At 39.1% G+C, this 23,839-nt stretch overlaps 1 protein-coding gene and 1 long non-coding RNA gene across 4 annotated transcripts in view; one reads left to right on the forward strand and one right to left on the reverse strand.

The window, feature by feature from the left end:
• Positions 1 to 23,839, forward strand: part of grin2ab (glutamate receptor, ionotropic, N-methyl D-aspartate 2A, b) — a 152,647-nt gene that overhangs the window by 86,114 nt on the left and 42,694 nt on the right. The window lies entirely within an intron of this gene.
• LOC116719839 (uncharacterized) lies at positions 4,307 to 6,140 on the reverse strand. 3 transcript variants are annotated; one of them, XR_004339273.1, is made up of 4 exons: positions 5,928 to 6,140; positions 5,708 to 5,769; positions 5,565 to 5,627; positions 4,307 to 5,390 (listed from the first exon to the last, which is right to left on the reverse strand). It is a non-coding gene; the product is annotated as an uncharacterized LOC116719839 (long non-coding RNA). The 3 variants fall into 3 exon arrangements; XR_004339272.1 differs by having other exon boundaries at positions 5,708 to 6,140; XR_004339271.1 differs by having other exon boundaries at positions 5,565 to 6,140.

The following is a 23,839-nucleotide window of genomic DNA, read 5'->3' on the forward strand; positions in this document are numbered from 1 at the left end:
TTCGCTTACGATAGAGAATTCCATTCTGGATCTCTAACCGCGACAACTCTCTGAGTAACAAAGGTAGTTCTGGGAGTTCCAACCTAAGGCTGGGACATGGAGTTTCACCAGTCTCCAAGAGTACAATGACTGCATTGATAGCAGGATCTAATGTTTGTTTTTGCCTCAACTCTTCTTCTGAAAATGAATGGACCAGAGGGGACCCATCCACTTGTTCCTGCTGGAAGCAGTCGGGAATGGCTGTGGACTGGTGAGTGAGGGATTCAACTAATGTCAACCCAGGAGCGGTGGCTTGAACACCAGCTACAGATGAAGTAACCATATGACGTTCACAAATTGCCTTTATCACTTCCTTGGGAACAGTTTCTGGATTGTCAGGATTGCTCAGATGGTACAGTGTGAACTGCCGGATTCTCTCACTCTCCTTCTTGGATGCATAATCATCCTTTGGTGGATCGTGAGGTCGGCGAGAGAGTGCGTCAGCATCTAGATTTTGCTTTCCGGCTCTGTACTGAAGATTGAATGAGTAAGTAGAAAGACTGGACAACCACCTGTACCCTGTCGCATCAAGCTTTGCGGATGTTAAAATATATGTCAGTGGGTTGCTGTCAGTCACTACTGTGAAGTCTGTACCATATAGGTAATCAGAAAATTTTTCTGTGACTGCCCACTTAAGGGCCAAGAATTCGAGCTTATGAGCCGGGTACTTCCTCTCGCTCTTTGAAAGTCCTCGACTCGCAAAAGCTATGACTCGAGATTGACCATCTTGAACCTGATATAATGCAGCCCCAAGGCCAACAGTGCTGGCATCTGTATGTAGGACATACGGAAGTTGGGGGTCTGCAAATCCTAAGACTGGAGCTGATGTTAGCTTTCCTATTATGTCATCAAAGGCTTTCTGACATTGGGATGTCCACCGCTCACCAAAGGATTCCTTTGGGTTGCGATACTCTGGACTTGGATTTATCTTCTGCTTCTTGTTCAGCTTTCTGAGTGGTGGATAACCAGACGTTAGTTCATTAAGTGGTTTTACAATAGTAGAGTACCCTTGAATGAACCGTCGGTAGTATCCAGCAAATCCTAAAAAGGATTGAAGTTCTTTAAGATTTGCGGGGATTGGCCAGGTATTTAAGGCCGCAACTTTTTCAGGATCAGTTTCAACTCCTCTCTCAGAAACAATGTGACCAAGGTATTTCACTGATGTTTGAAAGAACTTGCACTTCTCTGGTGCCAGTTTCAAACCATATGTCATCAATCGTCCAAGAACACGCTGCAAGCGCTGTTCATGTTCTTCCAGGGACGATGAGAAAATAATCAGGTCGTCAATGAACACTAAAACTTCTTTTAGGTTCATATCACCAACACACTTTTCCATCAGTCTTTGGAAAGTTGAAGGTGCATTCGTTATTCCTTGGGGCATCCTGTTAAATTCCCAGAATCCAACTGGACACACAAATGCAGTCTTATGCTTGTCTGCTTCTTCCATTTCGACCTGATAGTAGCCTGACTTGAGGTCTAAAACAGAGAACCACTTAGAACCAGCAAGTGCAGTGAAAGCATCTTCCAGTTTTGGAAGAGCGTAGGCGTCTTTAATGGTCTGCATATTCAGCTTTCTGTAATCCACACACAGACGAACAGAACCATTCTTTTTGCGAACCACAACGATTGGGGAAGCAAATGGGGATTCAGATTCCCGTATGACTCCAGATTCAAGGAGTTCCTGTAGATGTTGTCTCACAGCATCCACATCGTTGGGGTGTATCGGACGTGCTCTTTGCTTAAAAGGCGTCTCATCGCTGAGCTTGATTCTGTGTTTCACCTTATCAGTATGGCCAAAATCTAGGTCATTCTGAGAGAAAACGTTTGGCATGGTGTTTAACATTTTTGTTATTCGCCTTTTCCATTCAGTGGATAAAGGTGAATCTCCAAAATCAAAGCTCAGTTCTGGGGAAGACTTTGCTTGAAATTGAGAACCATCTGGTTCATTGACAGTGTGTTCTTTGTGTAACACCTGTACTATAGCATTAACATCTGCCACAATGGTTTTGGGAGGAATGACTATATCATGATTGGTGTCATTTCTTAGTAAGACAGGAATATGACATGAGCGTTTGCTTGGTAGAGTTACTGCAATCGCTGAAACGAGTAAGCCATTCGGTAGAGAAGAAGCTGATGGTTGCTCAAGAATGACATCTCTCTGAATGTTCAATTGATCAACATGAACAGAAGCTTCAACAACAGTGGTCTGTCTTGCATGAACAACTCTAGGCAACTTGCCCGTTAGTTCTGCACAACCAAGACTGCTGTAGTTAAGCTCCCTTTGTCGTATCTCAAGTATTTTGAGAACAGCCTGATATCCATTCATCAAAGGCTGAAAAGATGAACGTTTCCGGTAATCAGCATAAAGAACGTCTAGTGTGTTTGTGCCTATAAGCACTTGTTCATGGGCTGCAGAGCGGAGGTGAGGAATAACCAAGGCCAAAGTGTTAATTTCAATATCAGAACCAACAAACTCTTTTGGAAAGGTGATGGTAAGCTCGACATATCCTAAATAGGGAACAAACTGGCCATTAGCACTCTCCACTTCAAGCAAATCATTTAAAGAATGAATGGTCAGATCAGAAAGGTGTTCTTCATAAAAGGACAGGGGCACAGTTGTGACTTGTGAACCTGTGTCCAGAAGACAGTTTGTTTCTTTCCCTACAATGTATACTTGAGCTGTGGTTTTAGTTCCCACAAGGCCATGTGGCAATTTTGACCCTTCTACCTCAACACTCTTGACAACAGATTTTATGGTTTCGGGACTGGAGTTTTGTAACTTCGCTCCCATATGTCCCTCTATGAGAGCAGACACTAGTTTAAATGTGTCTCACTTTGAGAAGCATTGGAAGCTTCCCAAGCAGCCTGCTTTTCTCTCAGCTGTTTTTTCTTAGCTGCTACAAGGGAAGGATTTGGTGCTTTATCACAGACTGAAACAACATGGCCATCCTCTCCACAGTGGAAACAGTACCAGGGACGTGGTCTGCCATTTGCTTTAAATGTGGAAGGATAGCTTGTTTTTGGTTTCACCACATGGGCTTCATGTGTGACACTTAGAGGAACAGACTTTGCTTTTTGTTGCTTAGGTTGTTTTGGCTTTTGACTCCCTGACACAATGCTCTTCACCTGAATGCTGAGGTCAGCAATTTGTTGCTTGAGCATCTCCAAATCAGTCTTATTTATCAAATCATTTGTATCATGTGCAAGATGCACTTGTGACATGGCATGCTGCTTGCAAGCACCAGACTTAGTATGGCTGAAATGCTGTCGCATGCGAGTCATTTTTGCAGCCTGTTTATCTTCTTCTGTCCTAAGAAGGAGCAACAATTCTGCAAAGGTAGGAGGTTTTTCTTTCTTTTGTTCTAACTGAAGATCAACTATTAAAGTGTTCTCCCAACAGCCTCTACAGAACTGCTTTAAAAGCTGTTGGTCAAACTCTGGAGCTGACACACCACCACGTCTCATTGTTTTGCTTAAAGCAGTGTGCAATCTCTGCAGGAAAACAGAAGGTAATTCTCCATCATTCTGGAACGTGCTAATGAACCTAGCATAAAGCTCGTCACCGTCTTCAACCGTTCCGTAGGCGGAGTCAAGCAACTTGAGGTAAGTTGAGGGACTAGACTGTGGGCTCAAATGTTTGATCATTTCAGAAGCAGGAGGAAGAAGACTGTCCAATACACGATGTGTGCAATGCAAGTCTGACACAGATGGATCTCTGATAAGAATTTCGACACTTGCACGCCATGTATCATAATCTGCTTCATGGCTTGGTCGTGGACTCTTGCCTGAAAAAGCTCTGAGTCTACTGGGTGAAGCAAACTGGGGTGAGTTATCATTACTGCGCACCACATGCTCAACCACCACTCGCTGAACTGCAGGTGGATTGACATCGATTAGGGGCGTAGCAGTGGATTCAGATGAGACAGAGAAAGTCTGCGAGGGATTGAGATCAATCAGGTTTTTTCTGAAAATGGAAGGGATGAGAGGCTTACTTGGATCATTTGCTGATGTCAAAGTCATGGGATCTGTAGGCATCACTGACTGAGGGGTTTCAGAAGATGGGACATTTCTTTTGATGGTTGAATCTTTTTGTGGGGTCGGACTCTGCGGAACTGAGGATTCTGGATCAGTCTGAAGTGATTGGGAAAAGGCACATTCTGCAGATGAAACCAGATTTTTAAGTTCTTCTTTCAACATTTCTCCTAATGAATTTCCACTCAGCCTGGCAATTTCAGAGAGCTGTTCCATGTACATCTTAGTAGCTTTGCTTCTGGCATCTATGGTGTAGACACTTCCTAAAGCCTTTAACTCATACACAATGCCTGCTTGAGTCATGCTTGGAAACTGAAGAGGCAACAATGGTTCCAATGTCTGCATGGCAGTTTCATGTGCAAACTCAATGATCATGTTTTTATGGTAATCTGACTTAGGATCATCTAAGCAAATGTAACGGTTAATGGAACCATACTTCTGGAGAAAGGTTGACACTTCCTCATCTGTCTCTGACCCTGTTAAACCACTAACAACCACAGAATGGGGAATTTGGATGGACTCCCGGAGTACCACATCCATATTTGGTTTTTTATTTTTTTGTTTTTAAAGAGAAGTACTTGGCACGTTCTAACAATATGTGTAAGATGTCTGACACTTAAACACACACACTCATGCTCCTGGCTGGCTCGCCATAGCTTCCTCTGTAACACAGTAGAGAAGGGTATTACATATATTTTGGATAAATGGGCCAATAGGTTCGGCTATCGGAGCACAGTGGAGTGTTTAAATGACACACAAGGGCAGTTGGGTGTATTTAAAGAACTGGTTTTAGTGACAGAAAACACACAATTAACAGTTGCACAAAACACACAATTATGAAAATAAAATTACACACAATAAAATGAAAAAAAAAAAAGAAATAACAATAATACTTGGCCAAGTGCTAATTCTTAATTTCAAATAATTCGGGTGCACCCTGGTAATCTGCACTCCAAATTGTATTAGTCAGCAGATTAATCAAATTAATCCCAATTTGGTTTGATTCAACTTCATTCACAGGAGAATTTCCACCACAGCTGTGCGTCACAATGTCCGAAATAAAACAATCCAAACAGTATTGTCCAAAAATCAATAAATAAAAAAAAAACAATAATAATGGAGAATGTCAGCTGTAGGTTTCACACATAACCGTGTGTGAAGATGTATGTTGCTCTCCTACCACACCGCAGGGTGCAGCATGACTCCAAATGGGATAGACGAAATCTGGTTCTCTCTTTAGGTCCAGGTGGGAAGGCTCGCCATCAATATCAAAGGAGGGATCCACTTCAGGAATGATCCAGTATAAAAAAAAACCTGACCTGTCAACAGACAGGACCAGCAGAAATACAGGACTTTACCAAGCCGTTCTAGCTTTAATCCTTCTTTCCAACACAGTAACAAAACATTACCTAGTTACTAAAACAACGGATATTTTTTTAACAACAATGTAACAAACGACAAAAACACAAATAAAAGGCTCCGAATATGCTCACCGATCTCAGTGCGACACACTTCAGACAACCGTATAGTGGGTCTCAATCCGGATGCGTGGGGCACTAAACGATGTAACAAGGCATATTTGATCTAAATAATATAAACTTAATAAAATAAAATTATGTTAAAGCCTAAATTTTACCTTTTATCTACGAAGAACAAGCTGAAATAACTGCCAGAAAGAGCCAACGATTCCTAACGGCTCTAACGGTAAAAAACTGAAGTTCAGTTTGTATTCATTTAATAAATAATTTCCAGCACAAAAGCTGGACAATCAACATAAAATCTATTTACAAAAGAGTTTATCCACAATACAGTTAATACAGCACGTAAAAAATACTTTTAACTGTCGGGATACATACTCTGGCGCTGCCCCGCTCAGCAGTCTCACCGCGTCGGATCTCTAGAGCAAAACCAACGGTACTGCAGACCCGGGGGAGAAGGGCGGGATCCACAACGGCAGCCTGCACCCTGATTGGTCCAGACGCTCTGGAAACCAAACTTCTCATTGGCCAGGCAGACCACCCAGCTTCCTTAACCTCTTCTCTTAAAGTGGCATACCCACTTTATGTGGGTTACATGAACATGTACCATAAAGTGAAAATTTAAGTGAACGTGTTTGGAATGAGGATGCTTGTGGACTGTTTTTTTGTTTTGTTTTTTTTTTCACAAATTTTCATTAAAAAAAAAAGAAGTTTTTCCAACATTTTGAAATTTAGTCTGTTACGTTTATTTAACACAACTTCTCCTGCTGTAGAAAAAATTAAGTAAACAATACATTTATATGAAATAATTTATAAAAAGCAACTGAGTAATTTGTAGAATGGCTGTATACCTGAGTTTATCCTAGGTGTATCTGGGACTTTATTCTGATGCCTGGCCCTATAATGCCTCAGCATTGAGGAGGTGGATTTATTTAAATAAGACATCTCTGTCAAACATATGCAAGACTTAACCTGCAGAACATAATATGAAAGTAAACTAAGAGTCCATTTCAGCTGAATTTGGATTCAGATAGATCAAGTAGAAGCTGAAAAGAACCAGATGAAACAACAACAAAGTGAAACCAATACCTTATTTTCTGATGTACATCAAAATGGTCCCACACTGCGGAAATCTTTGGTTTGCCTTGAGGCTGCTCCATAGTTGACGGTGTACCGTAAAAGATCAAGAATTATTTTGGCAAATGCATCCCACTGACAGATTCGCTTCCTTATAAAGACAGTTTGGTGGTCAGTGTCATTTTGAAACAGTTCCTTGTATCGGTCACGTGACTTACTGAAAGTAATACGCGCACCGACACGAGGTTTTGTCTATGGGCTTGACGCATGCGCCGATGCATCGGTGTTACTGGACCCATCACTAATATATATATATATATATATATATATATATCCAAGCAAAATCAATATTTTTGGGAACAGGAGAGGATGATGATGATGATGATGATGATGATGATGATGAGCTTGTTCCTGAACTGAACCTGTTGAAGAATGTGTTCAGCTCCTTTGCTCTATCTAGACTTCCATCTAATCTGATCCTCTTCTGTTTGAAGCATGTAATCTTTATCCCTGACCACACATCTCTGATATTGTTCCTCTGCAGTTTGTTCTCCAGCTTCTTCCTGTACTTCTCCTTGTCTCTAATCTTGACTTTGAGCTGCTTCTGTATACTCCTCAATAAGTCTCGTTCCTTAAAGGCCCTTTTTCTTGTTTAGAAGTTCCTTTAGGTCACTGGTGATCCAGGGCTTGTTATTTGGGAAGCATCTCACTGTTCTGGTGGGGATTCTGCTGTTCACACAGAAGTTTATATAGTCAGTCACACAGTCAGTCATTGCAATGATGTTATTTCCATGTGCCTGGCAGAGAGTACTCCAATCAGTTGCTTCAAATCAAGCCTGGAGGGCCTCTTCTGCTTCTTGTGACCACTTTCTGACAGTCATCTTATTAACAGGTAGTCTCTTAACAAGGGGTTCATATTCAGAGGAAAGAAAGACAAGATTATGGTCTGATTTCCCCAGAGGAGGTCTTGGTTTGGAGACGTATGCATCCTTGATATTGGTATAAAACAAATCTAAAGTCTTGTTTTCCCAGGTGGAGCAGCTGACAAACTGGTGAAACATTGGCAGTGTAGAAGAGAGTGAGGCATAATTAAACTCACCAGATTTTACCAGATATTCTCACAAATGCATTGGGGTGTTGTGTCTGTATCCTAGCAACAATGAAACTGATGACATCACATGCGTTATTGGCAACAGCTGAGGATGGAATGTAAACTGCTGCCAAATTAACACTGTGAACTCTCTTGGTAAATAATATGGTTGGAAGCCAAGAGTTCAATGTCTGGACACTTAACAGCAACATGTCCTGATGACACCGTCTGTTGTTCAAAAACACTGCTAATCCACCTCCCTTCCTTTTCCTGCTGCTCTTTAAGTCTCTGTCTGCTCGTATAGTCAGGAAGCCTGACAGAGAGACGTTGGAGTCGGGGATATAATCTTGCAGCCATGTCTCCACAAAACTCCATAATACTGCATTCCTCATACTCTTGCTGAGTACTTGTCAGGGCTTGAAGTTCATCCATCTTGTTAGCTAATGATCTCATGTTGCCCATTACGATAGATGATAGAGATGGTTGTTGCTATAGTTATGTATTGTGGCAAAATAGTAAAATTATTTTTAAAAATTTCCAAAATTTGCCCAACTACACAGTATCAAAACAAGAAGGAATAGTTGCCCAACAGCTACTCCCACACACTACCAACCTGAGACACAATTTTGCAACTTATTTTTTTACAGATATATATTTTTCCCATATCTATATAATATGTTAGGGCTATATATGGTTTATGGTACATGAGACATATACCATGTACTGGTTTTATTTGAGTTTATTTTCAAGATTTGTACAAGGTAACTTAAGATTGTTCTGTTTCAGAAACCTAAAATGAGGGTAAGAAGGTTAATGAAGAGGAATAAAATCATATTGACTTTGATTCTCTACTTTGACTTTAAACTCTTTAGAACTGCAACTTGGGCAGTAAAATAATGTAAAATAATTTAAACCTTTCTGTAGGAATACTAAATGTTTGATCAGAGGTGGAAAATATGTTTTAACCACCGTGGGATGTGATGTATTCAAACCTTATTTTACATTCTGAGGTTTCTCAGAAATGCTGTGAGTTTTGTGAGTCAGAGGCTGCATGTAATGCTCTGTTGTCCATTACATGCTTGTCTGAGTTGGTGGTGAGCCCTAATGTTTCACTCGTTTGAGCTCAGCTGTGTTAGTTCGAGGTCTTGCGCTGTCTTAAATGCTATTACGTGTTTGCATAGGGAGTCCGAGACTGTTAAATACTACAGGAGGCCTAAGCACTGGGATTTCACCCCATGTTGAATACTAAAGTAGTCTGTAAGAATTGGGAAATAATGTCTGCAAGCGCCATGCACCGTTTTCTGTCAATCTTGTAAAACATTTTGTTGGTCTGGTCTGTGTGTTGAAAAACTGAAGAGCTTTCAGTGCTTAAGGGACCGCCGGTCCTTGGCTACTGAGGGTACAGCCTTTGTGTTCAAAAAGTGCTTGGCAGATGCTTTATGTTGTATCTCCATCATAGAAGTCTGCAAACTCTGCTGTGTTCAGTGCTTTTATAGAGTTCATGTTTGATGTTAACATGTGCTCATAAAACCAGTATTTGCCCTCATTTTAAATGAGCTTCAATTACCATAAAGTGAAAGTGTGAGGTTAAAACAGGGCATGGTGTTTTACTTTGAATGCCTTATTATGTTTTGCAACAACAGCAAAAAAAAAAAAAAAACTCTGAGTGGAAGTGAGATTGGTCAAGTGACAAGAATCTCCTCATGTTGAATACACGAGGAGATTGGAGGAAAAACCCTCCCACCTCCCCTAGATGTTTATTTACGAGAGGATCTCATGAACTAATTCTTTGCTAGCTGTGGGATTTCGAGCTGTTTGTTAGTGCTTGGCTCTGCACAAGAGCTGCTAAGGATTCACGGAAAATAAGGTTGCTGTATGAAAGGTGCCTTGTTATCAATGTTTCTGTTATAGTGCAGTTTGACTTTACTGACCCATGTTTTGTACCTGCTCCCATTTCATTCCTTAAAACACTAACCTGCTATTTTTAATTAGACTTAGTTACATTGACAAGAGAAGCAGATAACACTTAAAAGTTAATGTGGATAATATCATGTTTTTTTCTTTTTTCTAATGCTGTGAAAAGATACAGAAGTGAAATTAGTTCTGACCATCTACTTTATTGGGGCCTGCCCATAGCAATGCATAGGGAGAGCAGTCAGTCACTGCCTCCATGCATTGCATGGCAGCACCTATTGTTCTACACCCAATAGAATGTCTCTTTATTATTATTAGAACTTTTTCTTTCATGACTGTTGATGCTGCTCGTACCGCTGCGTGCCCACCCACAAATGTGGTGTCAAAACGAGCTCCAATGCTCGATCCCGGCATTGGAGCTATTACTTTAATGGGATTTGTAGTTCCCATGGCAAAGAAAAAAGCGACAAACGACCCCCCAAAACTTTATTTTTGAGGATTTTTCTGTGTCGTCATGAATTCACGTAGAAATGCCATTCAAATTTCATTTTGTAGATACGTCTGTGATGTCTTGTAAAGTGAAGACAGCACATCGATACAAATTATGGTTTGTCCACATCTTGTCTCTAAGCGACCCAAAGTTTTAGATTTTTTGTAAAATTAAGAGTGTAACTGACACTAACTGACACGCCGCTAGAGTGAGAGACAAAGTGCCATTTTGACCCCAAAATATTTTTTAATGTTAGAATATTAATATTCCAATAATACTGGAAAAATCATTACCTGGGACAGTGGTCTCTTCTGTCTCCTAATGCCGTTTTCGCTGACTAAGATTTCTGCCATACTAAAAATCAGGAGGAGCGTGACAGATGTAACATGTGTCAGTCAAAATAAGGTACAACAAAAATTTTTAGCGTGACGTCTGCGCGAACGTATGAGGGGCCGTTTAGGACAAAATTTACGTTTTGTCTCTCACACACTACCAAAAACTCTCGCATACTCCAAAAAAGTAGCCACGCACACTCCAAAAAATTACGTTTTGTCTCTCACACACTACCAAAAACTCACGCATACTCCAAAAAAATAGCCTCGCATACTCAAAAAAATTACGTTTTGTCTCTCACACACTACCAAAAACTCTCGCATACTCAAAAAAATTACATTTTGTCTCTCACACACTACCAAAAACTCACGCATACTCAAAAAAATAGCCACGCACACTCAAAAATTACTCACGCACATTCAAAAAATACTCAAATTGCGTATACACACACTACTAAAATGTCACACACACACACACAAACGTTAACTTTCTCGCTCACATACACTACTATCAGCTCGCTCACATACACTGTACTAACAGCTCGCACATTCACAAACGTTAACTTTCTCGCTCACATACACTACTACCAGCTCGCGCACATACACACAAACGTTAACTTTCTCGCTCACATACACTGCTAACAGCTCGCACACACACAGACGTTAACTTTCTCGCTCACATACACTGCTAACAGCTCGCACACACACAGACGTTTATCTCTCACATACACAAGACTAAAGTTGAACACACACACAGTACTAAGACTCGTTTTATGTATGTGTGAGAGCGAGACTTTTTATGAATGTGTGAGAGCGACACTCTTTATGAATGTGTGAGAGCGAGACTCTTTTTGAATGTGTGAGAGCGAGACTCTTTTTGAATGTGTGAGAGCGACACTCTTTTTGAATGTGTGAGAGTTGTCACGGAAGAGGCGGGGCATAATTTTTGGATCAAACTGCGCATGCGTAGATCCTAAACTATAAGTTTCGATTGTTGACTCACTGTATGTTCTATTACTTAGTATATTTGTGCTTTTAAATATATATAGAACGTTTAACTTTCTTGTAGATTAAATGTGCTATAGAAATAAATGAATCTGATTGATTGATTAAAAATAGCAAAATTGCTGTAGTACAATCTGTCCACTGGGTGCCAGTATTACAGGAATTATTAACCGGCGCCAACTAGTGCCGAAGAAGAAAGAGTTTGCTATACCGAACATGGCTAACTCTAATTCGAAACGAGAGAGAATTGGTCAGGCAGCTGCCATTTTAAACACCATTCTATCTTCTCCGGAGGCAACCAGCACTTTGACAGGCGCATTAAACGATTCAACGACTGCCTGCAGTGCTACAATCTGGCACCCAGTGGACAGATTGTACTACAGCAATTTTGCTATTTTTAATCAATCAATCAGATTCATTTATTTCTATAGCACATTTAATCTACAAGAAAGTTAAACGTTCTATATATATTTAAAAGCACAAATATACTAAGTAATAGAACATACAGTGAGTCAACAATCGAAACATAGTTTAGGATCTACGCATGCGCAGTTTGATCCAAAAATTATGCCCCGCCTCTTCCGTGACAACTCTCACACATTCAAAAAGAGTGTCGCTCTCACACATTCAAAAAGAGTCTCGCTCTCACACATTCATAAAGAGTGTCGCTCTCACACATTCATAAAAAGTCTCGCTCTCACACATACATAAAACGAGTCTTAGTACTGTGTGTGTGTTCAACTTTAGTCTTGTGTATGTGAGAGATAAACGTCTGTGTGTGTGCGAGCTGTTAGCAGTGTATGTGAGCGAGAAAGTTAATGTTTGTGAATGTGCGAGCTGTTAGTACAGTGTATGTGAGCGAGCTGTTAGTACAGTGTATGTGAGCGAGCTGATAGTAGTGTATGTGAGCGAGAAAGTTAACGTTTGTGTGTGTGTGTGTGACATTTTAGTAGTGTGTGTATACGCAATTTGAGTATTTTTTGAATGTGCGTGAGTAATTTTTGAGTGTGCGTGGCTATTTTTTTGAGTATGCGAGAGTTTTTGGTAGTGTGTGAGAGACAAAATGTAATTTTTTTGAGTATGCGAGAGTTTTTGGTAGTGTGTGAGAGACAAAACGTAATTTTTTTGAGTATGCGAGGCTATTTTTTTGGAGTATGCGTGAGTTTTTGGTAGTGTGTGAGAGACAAAACGTAATTTTTTGGAGTGTGCGAGGCTATTTTTTTGGAGTATGCGAGAGTTTTTGGTAGTGTGTGAGAGACAAAACGTAATTTTTTGGAGTGTGCGTGGCTACTTTTTTGGAGTATGCAAGAGTTTTTGGTAGTGTGTGAGAGACAAAACGTAAATTTTGTCCTAAACGGCCCCTCATACGAACGTTTGCTCATTTCAGAGCGACGTCTTTGCTCTTCATTGCAAATGTTGCAGCCGGGTAAGATTGGTGATCTTTGGACCTTGGGAGATTCGCAAAGTTTGGTGAAATCGTCCCCTCGGACAGATCTCTTTTCATGGGTCCGGTCTTCTAATGCCGCTTTCGTCAGAGCAGAAGTTGAGTTTTTAGACTCAACTGTCTTCTTTTCAGAGCAAACGTTCGCAGCTGGGGACGTTTGCTCTTTTGGAAGATTGGCGAAATCGTTCCCTAGGACAGATCTGTCTTGATGGGTCCAGTCTTCTAATGCCGCTTTTGTCAGAGGAGAAGTTGAGTTTTTAGACTCAACTGTCTCCTTTTTATCGCAAACTTCCCCAGCTGGAGAAGTTTGACTTTACTGTCAATTCTTCTTCCAAAGAAGAATTGTTCTTCTTTGGAAGAACAATTTTCCAAAGAAATTGTTCTTTGGAAAAATTTGAAAAATCGTTCCCTATGAGGGCAGTCTCTAAGTGGGTATTGTCTTCTAATGTCTTTTTCGTCAAAGCAGAAGTTGAATTTTCAGACTGAAGTGTCTGTAAACTCACACAATGGCCTGATAAGTCACAGCAAACTGCCCCAGCTGAGGAAGTTTGTTTTTTAGAAAGATTGGAGAAATCGTTCCCTCCTACAGCAGTCTCTTCAAGGGTATTGTCTTCTGAAAACTCACAGCAAACTTCCCCGGCGTTTTCCCTGGCCAGAGAAATTTGCTTCCCAGCCGGAGAAGGATTGAAAAGATAAGCATCGATAATGTCGTACTCAGAGACAGTGCACTCATCCTGAGAGCTATGTTTTTTCTCAGAGCAACTTTCCCCAGCCGGAGAAGGATTGAAAAGATATGCATCAATAACGTCGTATTCAGTGCACTCGTCCTGAGAGCTACTCATTTCAAATTTGATACCAGGAAGTAATTTGTTAAAAACTTTCCTCAATCCTGTAGTAATCAAATATCCAGCGCCAAAAGTCAGGGGGAAAAAAAAGGTGGCTATGACCTCTTCCATACTAAAAATCCCTGCAAAACACAGTGCTAAGGGTCAAAGAGCTGCTTGTATATTACCTGATGTTTTGAGATGGAAGCATTCATAACCCCAGATGTTCTTTGATCTATGACATAGATCTATGTCATAGAAGAGGTCATAGCTACAATGAGCTCACTGTAGTTCTGGGGGAATGTCTTGCTCCTGATCGTTGCTATGGAAACGGTCAGGTCAGTTCTGCATGACTCAAACTATTAACCCTTTGCAACTGTGTCACTTAATTATTCGAGGCAAATGATTAATCATGACGGACGTTGGAAGTGTATATTTCAGGAGGTTAGGAATTAAAACAGGGATTTTAATAGTTAAATATTAAGTTTAGATTGACAATGGTATATTAAAACCATTAATTTAAGTAGGGGATTTTTTCTATCAGGCTTAAAATTTTGAATCATACTTGACTTAAAAAATGTCTTAAAAGTAAAATTAAATGTAACTTACAGGCATTTGCTGCTGCTGCTGTTGTAAAATGTGACAAGAAATGTTGTCTGCTTGGAGAAGAGCTACAAAGAAATAATTTTGGTTTAATAATTTTATAACTCTGTTACTACAGAGGAAGGCTGAGCTGGCAGTTAAAAAACTACAACGATGGTGGAACTCTGACTGACTGCAGAAGGAGGCTAAGCAGAATGTTAGAACTACAGACATGGCAGAATGTTTTGGCCATTATATAACTGATTTACCCCAACCACAGTTATACATGGGATTAGTGTTGCCATTTAAAATGAAGCTTACTGAAAAATTCAAAATAAAAGCCTCAATATTCCTCTCAGGTTAGTGCACCGCCCATGGCGGTGCAATAATATTAGACTGTATTATCTTTACCTCTCAGGTTAGTAACATTAACACAAATATTAGCATTTCACTTCCTCCCACTATGAGCCTTTTCCCTAACATAAGCATTTTAGCTATTTCTTATACATTAGCTATGTTTAGTATACTCAATGGAGGAAGTGAATGTAAGACAGCATGCTAGTGATACCCACATGCTACTCACAGCATTCATGCTAACATTAGCATTTTGACTAATTTTAGCTTAATTTTAACATACCGAATGTTGCAGGTCCATGTTAGTCAACATTCTTGTGATTCTCCACATGCTACTTTGTAATTTTTTAGCTAAGCTTAGCATTGATGCTAATTTTTAGCATCAGAACGCTGTGTCCAAACCGACCGGCACACTTTGGCAGGCCCCGGTTAAATTTCTTCAGGAATTTTCTAGTTCAGTTTGTCTTTCAGTTTCTGTTTTGCATTCAGCAGTAGCTTCTATAACAATAGCCATGTTGACATTTGAAGAATAAACATAATTTAGCACTGGCTACACTCCAATCAGGCGATAGCCTCACTGTACCAGCCAGAACATTGCAACATCACTGCTTTTTTAATGGTAACTGTAATGAAGTAGTCTACAAAAACCCTTAAAAACTTCACGAGCATATTCTCCATTAGACACTGTCTTTTTAATTTTTCAAAAAGAGAGTCTGGATTAAATGTTAATTTTAAAATGCCCAGTAGAGATTTTCACCTTTCTCCCCCTTCATTGTTAATGAGACAGCTGCATCCCAGAGTTCAAGATGGATTTTATTATTTTATGCTTATATTTCAGCCAATTAATATTGGTTTTGCTTGGATGAGACATGACTAAAGTACAGTCCTTTTTCCCAAATATGCTTAAAGATTGCATACTATTCAGGAGAAAAAACTAGGTTGAATGATTCTTAGCTGTGTCAACTTTTTTGTGAAAAGTCCCCATGTCTGTACAAACTTCAGCAAGAGTATAAATTGGCAGAACAAATGACACTTGGTGAATTGAAAGTACTGCTAAAAGACCATGAAGAAAGTTTTGTTAACGTCAATTTCTTTTTAATGGTTACTGTATGTTGTATTGTTCATACAATGCATGTATGAACAATTTTGTTTTGGATCACTTAATTTTTGGCTATAACAGGGGTAATTGTCTTCATATTTTGTTTACGTTTTTGAATGTAGTGCTGCCTAAAACAAATGCGTGCAACAAGATACTCTAGTTAGCATGTCAGTTGGTAAAATTAATGGTACACTGCGGACTTTCTAGAGTCCTGACTGGAATTTGATATACTGTTGAAAAAGCTGAAAATTGGGGAACTTTCAAATTCAAAGACTTTGTAAAACTTTGTGATTTAATATTAAAATTTTAAGTAACATGTTTTCATTGACTGAAAGTAAAAAATCACCATAATTAACAGAAATAAAAGTTTTCAAACATCCATCTGTGTGTAATTCATCTACATAATGTGTTTCACTTAGTGATACAGTTTCTGAAATAAATTGACTTTTCAATAAAATTCTAAGTTTGTTGAGCTGGTTTAGATGTCTAAACAGAAGAACTCCCAAAACTAGTCTCTCACCTTTGGCATTGGTCATTTTATCATTTTGGGTAGAGGATATTGAGAACCACTAAATATGCACCTCTGACATACCATGCAGTTCACTGAAAGGGAGCCTGGATTCAGCTGTGGGCACTATTTTGTTGACGCAGAACTTGCCATGCAAGTTTGTCTTTACTTTGTGCAATCCTAAGTGGAATGGTACTCAGCATCAACTTGGGGCCATACGGTGTCAGACCCATTTAATGTAGCTACTCCATCCTATCTGACCGACTCCATTAAATATTAATATAGCACATTGCTGTCCTCATCATCATCATCCTCCATATCCCATGCTGGTCTAATCATTTGCATGCAAGCTCCTCTTTGTCCCTCTTAGTAAGTCATTTACTCCTTGTCCCATTCATCAGTCATTTCACCATATCAGCTGATGGTCCTGCCTCATCTACTGTCACCACATAAAGGCTCTACTTCTTATTGTCTTGTGACTCTTTGCTGCACCGGCGCTCAAACATGTGTAAGTAGTCCCTGATTATCCTCTACATCTTTCACCACACTTTAATATTTTTATAATCTGATTGCTGCAAACAAAAATGAAATTTGACATGAAAAACAATGTTTTTGGTGAGTGGGGTAGAAAGAGAACAAGTGAGATACTGTTGTGGTTTGGCTGATGAATTATTCAGAGATTTGCTGGCTCATGTGAGAAGCTATATTGTAGGGCCCTTTGTGTTTGCGCATGTGCTGTGTTTGTGCAACCTGAGGATCACGAAAATGTACATAGGTTTACTGTATTTGTATAATTAATGCACAGACTCATCAGTAAATCTCTAGGTATGTCGTTTGGAAGGTGGAAATACATTGGACTCCAGGTGTCTGTGGGGGTTATGGACACATTAATGCACACAGTAGAAACAGTGTTATGATAACTGCAGAAGCTAATATATACAGTCTTATTTTCTGTATTGAGAGTATAGCCAACCAGCAGCAAGGAAAATAAATATGGTTCCTGGATTGGATGTTTTACAAATTCCAGCCAATTGATGTTTGATTAGAAGAGAAGACATTGGTCTGTGTCATCTTTTTTTTTGTCCTTGATCAGTTAACATCTTCACTAGCAGGAGTTTTTTTCACTCAAAGTCTTTAATCTTCTTCATTAGAAATTCTTCATGTACTCTTAGCCCACTGATTCTCAGGATTGTATTTTAAATTAAAATGTGTGAGAAACAATGTTGAGATAAAGCCACAGTAAGAATTTTACCTGCAGTCATCACAGGAATACATATATGAATTTACTGATTTTAAATCATGTTTTTCCCAGGATTGAGTGATTATGCAACATACAACTTAAATTATTAACCACTACTAATATTTAATGAGATGTCTGTCCACCACATGCTTACTGTAGCCATTAAAAAGTTTGTGAATAAATGTAGCTAGATATTTGACCACTCTTCCAGAATTTATGGAGTCACTTTAAGTTAGTTGACTTCCACTGGCTTTTAATCAGGTTGATTGAAAGGACCATTAAATAAGATTTGAGAAATTTCTTTGGCTGATTGTCCTGTTTGAAAACCCAACAGTTTCCAAGTTTGAACAAAAGATCCAAAGATAAACAGAGATAAATAGAGATTGACTATGAGATTCAGGAACAACCCAGGACCAACCAAGGCTCAATGGCTTTTTAAATAGAGAATATTTGGTGCTGGAGCACCAGCAGTATTGTCCACAATGAGACTATTAATGTCAACATGGACTATGACAGTGGCAACAAAAAAGCAGCCCCATATAAAACTACCTGCTTCAGGATTGACTGAATTTGCAGCTGCCCACATGGACAACTGAAATTCTTACTGGAAAAGGTTTTATGGTCTAAAAGTCAAGGTTTGAACTGCTTGGTCTAGAAAAGGTCTGCAGGAAGATGATGGGGATCAAGATCCTTTGACATTGGGCTTGTGCGTTGATGTGATACAGCAATACAGTTCTTCATGATTCTGATCAAGTTGTGGTTAGGTTTACTGTCAGTTCTTTTTTAGTCGGTTGACGTTGTTGTTTAGAGTTATAGTGTTTTGCCCCTGATTTCCTTTAAAGACCACGGTTAAATCTTCAGTTGAGCTCAGTGTAGCACTGACTTCCTGTTTTGTCTTTGAGTATCTTTTTTTACAATTGTTTGATATCTTGATTATTTTTTTGTAATTTTCTTTAAGTTACTGGGTATTTATTCACTTCATTGTTAGTGTCCCTTAGCCTCACTTCAGCTGTCACGCATTTGTGTGATTAGCTCACCAGTGCAACACTCCAGTTACCACTCCTTTTCAGTATTTGAATGTTTATGTATGTCATTTATCACTGGATTGCTGTACACAACTGTTCCTGCTTTTAAGGTGAATATTATGGCGGCAGTATCATCCTAAGGGTCTGTTTGACTGCCAGCTACACTGATGCAATCCACAAATTGGATTAAATTATAAGTCTGGCGGACTTCTTCAATCTTTTGTTAATTCACCAAAAATCATCAATAGCAGGGTGAGTGAAGCTCAGGTACTGATCCCAAACACACATCAAACAGGTTGTTTGAAGGACAGAGCCGTATTAACCCGTTTTTCTGCTAAATAAGTGCATGCATTTCAATCCTTGGACCTCCCTAACGTGATATTTATGAATTATTCCATTTTGTGTTGGTTATGTTAGTGAAAATGTAGGTTTTATACTCGGCAACAATTGTTGCCGCTGGGAAACTGCATAGTCTGAATTACACAAATCTGGCCTATTCATACATATAGAAAAATCATGACATTATAACAAAGAATGGTTACAAGAGTGTTCAGAAATATTTCAGATGCATAAAGATTCAATACCACATCCAGCAGATGTCATTGTTTCAATGTGCCGATTGACCTTTGACCTCATTTAGTTATGTCATCAATGAGGCAAAGTCAGGTGACGATGTTGGTATGAGCAAATATGCTTCTGGGAGGACATTCTCCCTGTTCTACCAGACCAAGAGCTACACCTTGATTGTGTCCTAAAGTAGTTTCAGACGTGGTGTCATCTTGCAGTGGTCATTCAGTGCATAGGCCACACTTTGTGGCCTTTTGGGGGGTGAGAAGGGGGAGGGGTTCAGCTGTGGGAGCGAATGTGATGTAGAAGACATCATTTTAATGTTCCTTCAGGTCTAGAAGATCTAAAATATCTGATAGTTTTAAGCTGTGTGGGAACAACAAGGCATATGGAATACACAGCAAAATTATGGACACAGCACGGTGCTGTCTATCTATTATGCTAGCGGAAACAATTGTTGCCATGCTTACATTTGCTCTTCTTATGATCAGAAGATGAATGAAGGGATGCAATTTTCTTTATATATCAGTAGAAGACACTTGAAAGAACACATGTTCAAAATATTTTATTTATATTTGTTTATTTAAATATTTTACTAACTTCCTCTTGTACATGTACATTTACCTCCAGGGTCACAGGCAGGAAGTAAAGAGGTCAGGTCATGTGGCCTTTCAAACTAGATACATGAAATTGATACTGCTTAGAGTAGACACTCTATTATTTGATTTAAAAAGCTTCAATTGGCTGCCAAAAGTCAAAACAATTTTTTTAGAGCTTGCAGAATTAAAAAGAAATGTCTGGCAACAAATGTTGCTGGTGGGATTAAACGGGTTAAGAGTCTGGAAAGGTCCCACATTAAGCCCTCTGAAATTCCTAAAAACCTGAACAGTGCCAGGAATTCAGTTGAAATGAAGCCTTAGCGTAAATTCAAACTGGTGATTCTTCAACCACACCTGCATCATCCAGTCGCTGCATCATCTGCCATCAGCCTATCAGCATCGGCCCATGCCCCATCTTTACCTTACTCTGATCAAGCTCCCGCTTATAAGGACCTTCATCCATGGCAGCATCCACTCTCCAGCCGTGCTCAACCCACCTCCTCCACTTCTCCACCTCCATACTCTTGGTTCACCAGGCCTCCATCCTTCTCCGACCTCCACCACCAATGTACCTCCACCAGTGTACGCACATCTCTTCCCCCTTTAGTTTGGATGAGCACTCCCTGCATCAGAAATGCTCATCCAAACTCATTGCATTTCACAGCATAATGTCTTCCGCCGGGGTCCGAGCGCCAAAGAACTTTAATTCATTCATGTCAGTAAGCCCTTTTAATTGCTGTTTTTCTCCGTCGGAGTCTCTCCAGATTGAAATAACATTTCTAATAGGAGGAGTGTTGGAATATCCAGTCAGAATTATTCTAGGACGTTATCGATGGGAACAGAATGAACAAAGCTGGCAAACAATCTAGTAGACTATGAATATCCTGAAAATCAACCTTATTGAAAAAAATATGGACTATCTTTAAAATCCTGGTCAATGGCGTGAAACCAGTCCATTTAAATTACTAATTTTGATTTGAAGGGGAGTCAGATGTGCTGCCTGTGATATGGATTTGGTTTACACATTTTTTTAATCCATCTGAATCATTAAATTCTGACTATAAGATTGTTTTTCATTTTGCTGCACACAGATGGCACCTTAGTGTTTTTACAGGTCTGTGCGTTTATTTCATGGTTGTATGTTGCACCTCTGCAGTTCTGTGAGGAAAATAATTTTTATGCAGGTCCTCAAGTTAAGTTTTTTGTCACTGTATTGTTTTTGCACTTCCACCTACTGAGCATGAGCTTATTTAAATATGCATATAAAGCTGGTCTCTCACAGCTTGAAGTTGGTGGCTGGAAACCCTGTTAAGAGTTTTTGTTGTTGTTTATGTGTGAAGTTTGCAATCTCTTTAAGTAGCCATACATACATCAAATCCAAAATCAATCTTGTCCCTATCTGTTCTCTTTACCAGTTCAATCATGTTCTGGATTTTATGTTGGGCCAGACACTTCACCGGTCCATTGCAGGGCCAAATCAGGCAAGCAAGACAAACAGCCATTTCTGCACACACTTATTAGTACATTTCCTCAGTACATTTCCTCATTTCAGCAGACGGTTGTTTTGCCCACAGCTAATGTTCTCTCTATCTCTCTGATGGATTGGTTTAGCTTTTTTCAGTTCTGGATGAAAAGTTTAATTTTCTTTGTGAGCTCCTTTAGCTGCATCCTGTGGATTCACAGAAACACTTTCCAAATTACAAATGCCATACTTTGTAAATAGATTGCAGGTTTTTCCCTTGTTTAACTGATGGACAAATTATGGGCCAAATCAAGTCAATAATAAAGCTTTTAGTGTAAATGTCATTACATTTTAGGTTCTGGGAAAAAGTAGATGAAGTAAAGAAATAGCTGTTTATTCATCCAATAAGCATCATTATTTTTTACATCATTTAGACGTGTTTTGTTGGTCTGTTTTTTGTTTAAATAAATCACAATATACTGGCTATTTGTCATTTATTTCCTTATCGGTTGTTCCCTATAACCCGTCAGGTGTGTCATAGTTCTTGTTGGTTCTCCGAGGAACATTTCTATCAAAATCCACAAAAAGTATACAAGCACACAAACACCCGCAGCTACAGACTGATGGAACGGGGACGTTTTGAAATGTAATTTCCTCTTTGCCACTTTCTTTTTTTCAGCAGAGAAGTTAAATCTCTGAATGGTCAGATTTAGTTTGTGTCGGTTGGATTTGAGTAATTTTTTTGACAAAAGGACAAAACATTAAGTTCTGACAAAAAATTCACAAGTGCAGAATAACCTGTAGTCATCTAAAATGCACACATAGACCATTAAATTCAGTAGAACACAGTGGGTTCTCTAAGTAGCCTTATGCAAAACTGGCTATGACAAAAAAAATAGTGTGTCATGGTTGTTTTAAAATTCTGGCAGTATCACAGTAGATGATGGCATTTTTTCACTCATCTACTTATTTTAGTTTGATTGGCATATTTTATGTTTGAGGCTTATTTTACTATCAAGAGAAAAGAAGGACAAGGCTTCAAATCAGGGTTGTCAATTTAAGTCAGAATGAATTTGAAGAAAATGTTGCAGAACGGAAACTATTAAGTTTCTGCATCATAGGTCTCTTTTTGGTTAAAGCAAACTCTGGTGAGCTTCAAATGCCAGTAAAATCAGCCCCAAAGTGCAACGGGATCATGCTTGCTGTCACACAGAAATGATGTTTTCCAATTTAGCAAATTCCAATTTTCCAATTTAGTGGTAGATGGTATTGGTCTGATGATCTGAAATAAATTAACAGTATCAAAAATGTATGGCATTAGGAAGAAGAGAAAAAAAATCCAAAGACAAAGACTATACACACAAACTAAGAACACCACATTCATTTTGTATCGTAGAATTTTTTTTTGCTGCCCCAAACATAAAGATAAAGACTAAGATCAGCTGATTATTTTGCTGTAAATATAATTACATTCTTGCACTTCATCGTTTTAAACGTGCAACTTTTTGGATTTAGGTATTGCAGTCAAACGATATAAACCAATATCTACACATGAACTTTATGAAAAATAATAATAATAACAACAAAAAAGCCCCAAATAAAATGTACATCACACGACACTAATACTATGTATTTCCGGTGTTTCACACTGTGAGTGCCGACAGAATGCTGAGCAGTGCTGCACCGTTTCTCTCTTCCTTATTGCTGTCCGTTCTTCAGAGAGACGAGCTGATAGCAGCGCTGCTAAATCACAGCCATCCTGTTCAAAACTTAACACGTGTTCCTGGTGCTGCTCATGATTAAAACTCATAATTACACTCCTCCATAAGCAGTTCTCTGACAGCAGACGGCATGTCTGTGGTCCATGACTAAACTATAATGCTGTTAGGAGTTTTCAGTGACTGCTTCCCTAATGAGATTAACAATTGAAAATGGGTTTTTTTATATTTACTCTTAGATTGTCTTTCCCTAATTTTAAAATGGGTCTGATGATCTAAAACATTTCGTTGTAATAAAAAGAAAAAACATAAGAAATTTATAAAGCACACTGTATTTTAAGTTTGTTTGTTCTTTTCTCCAAAGGCTCCTTTTCTCCCTGCAGCATATATGTTAGCCTTAGTCTAATAGATGGAACTGTTATTTTCCTTCCCATTCTGCCCCTCCGCTCGTTCTGCTTCTCCCTCTCTCCTCACTAGTCTTTGTCTTTGTCAGACTGTGGTGCTTTTTGTTGTGTCTTGGGGAGGCTCAGATGACACTTAACACACATCCTGCAATCATTAGCAACTTATTTCACACTCACTTCAGGTTTTAGCCATTTTAATAGGTGCTTTGGTTTTGGTGGTCCTCACTGCTGCCTCTTCCTTTCACACTCGTCTTCACTTTTCTCTCATTGCTGAGACTAAATGATTTAATCGAGGAGGGCATTGTGAATTAATGCTATGAAATTTTGAACAGTTTAAAAGAGAATGTTCTGTAATTTCACAAGGGCGATATTAACTGAATCCATATTGTTCACAATTTTATGCCACAGTCATGATAATTTTAGTACTTTTTTTTCTTATTCGAGTTAACAGTATACCACCACATTAGGTGTCAGTTGGCATGACATTAGTCTTGGGATCAATTACTTTTTCAGATAATCTGTGGCTGTTTGTTAAGTCTGCTGAGTGCTGAAGTGT

This window comes from Xiphophorus hellerii, chromosome 5 (assembly GCF_003331165.1).
Source record: "Xiphophorus hellerii strain 12219 chromosome 5, Xiphophorus_hellerii-4.1, whole genome shotgun sequence".
Classification (NCBI taxonomy): Eukaryota; Metazoa; Chordata; class Actinopteri; order Cyprinodontiformes; family Poeciliidae; genus Xiphophorus; species Xiphophorus hellerii.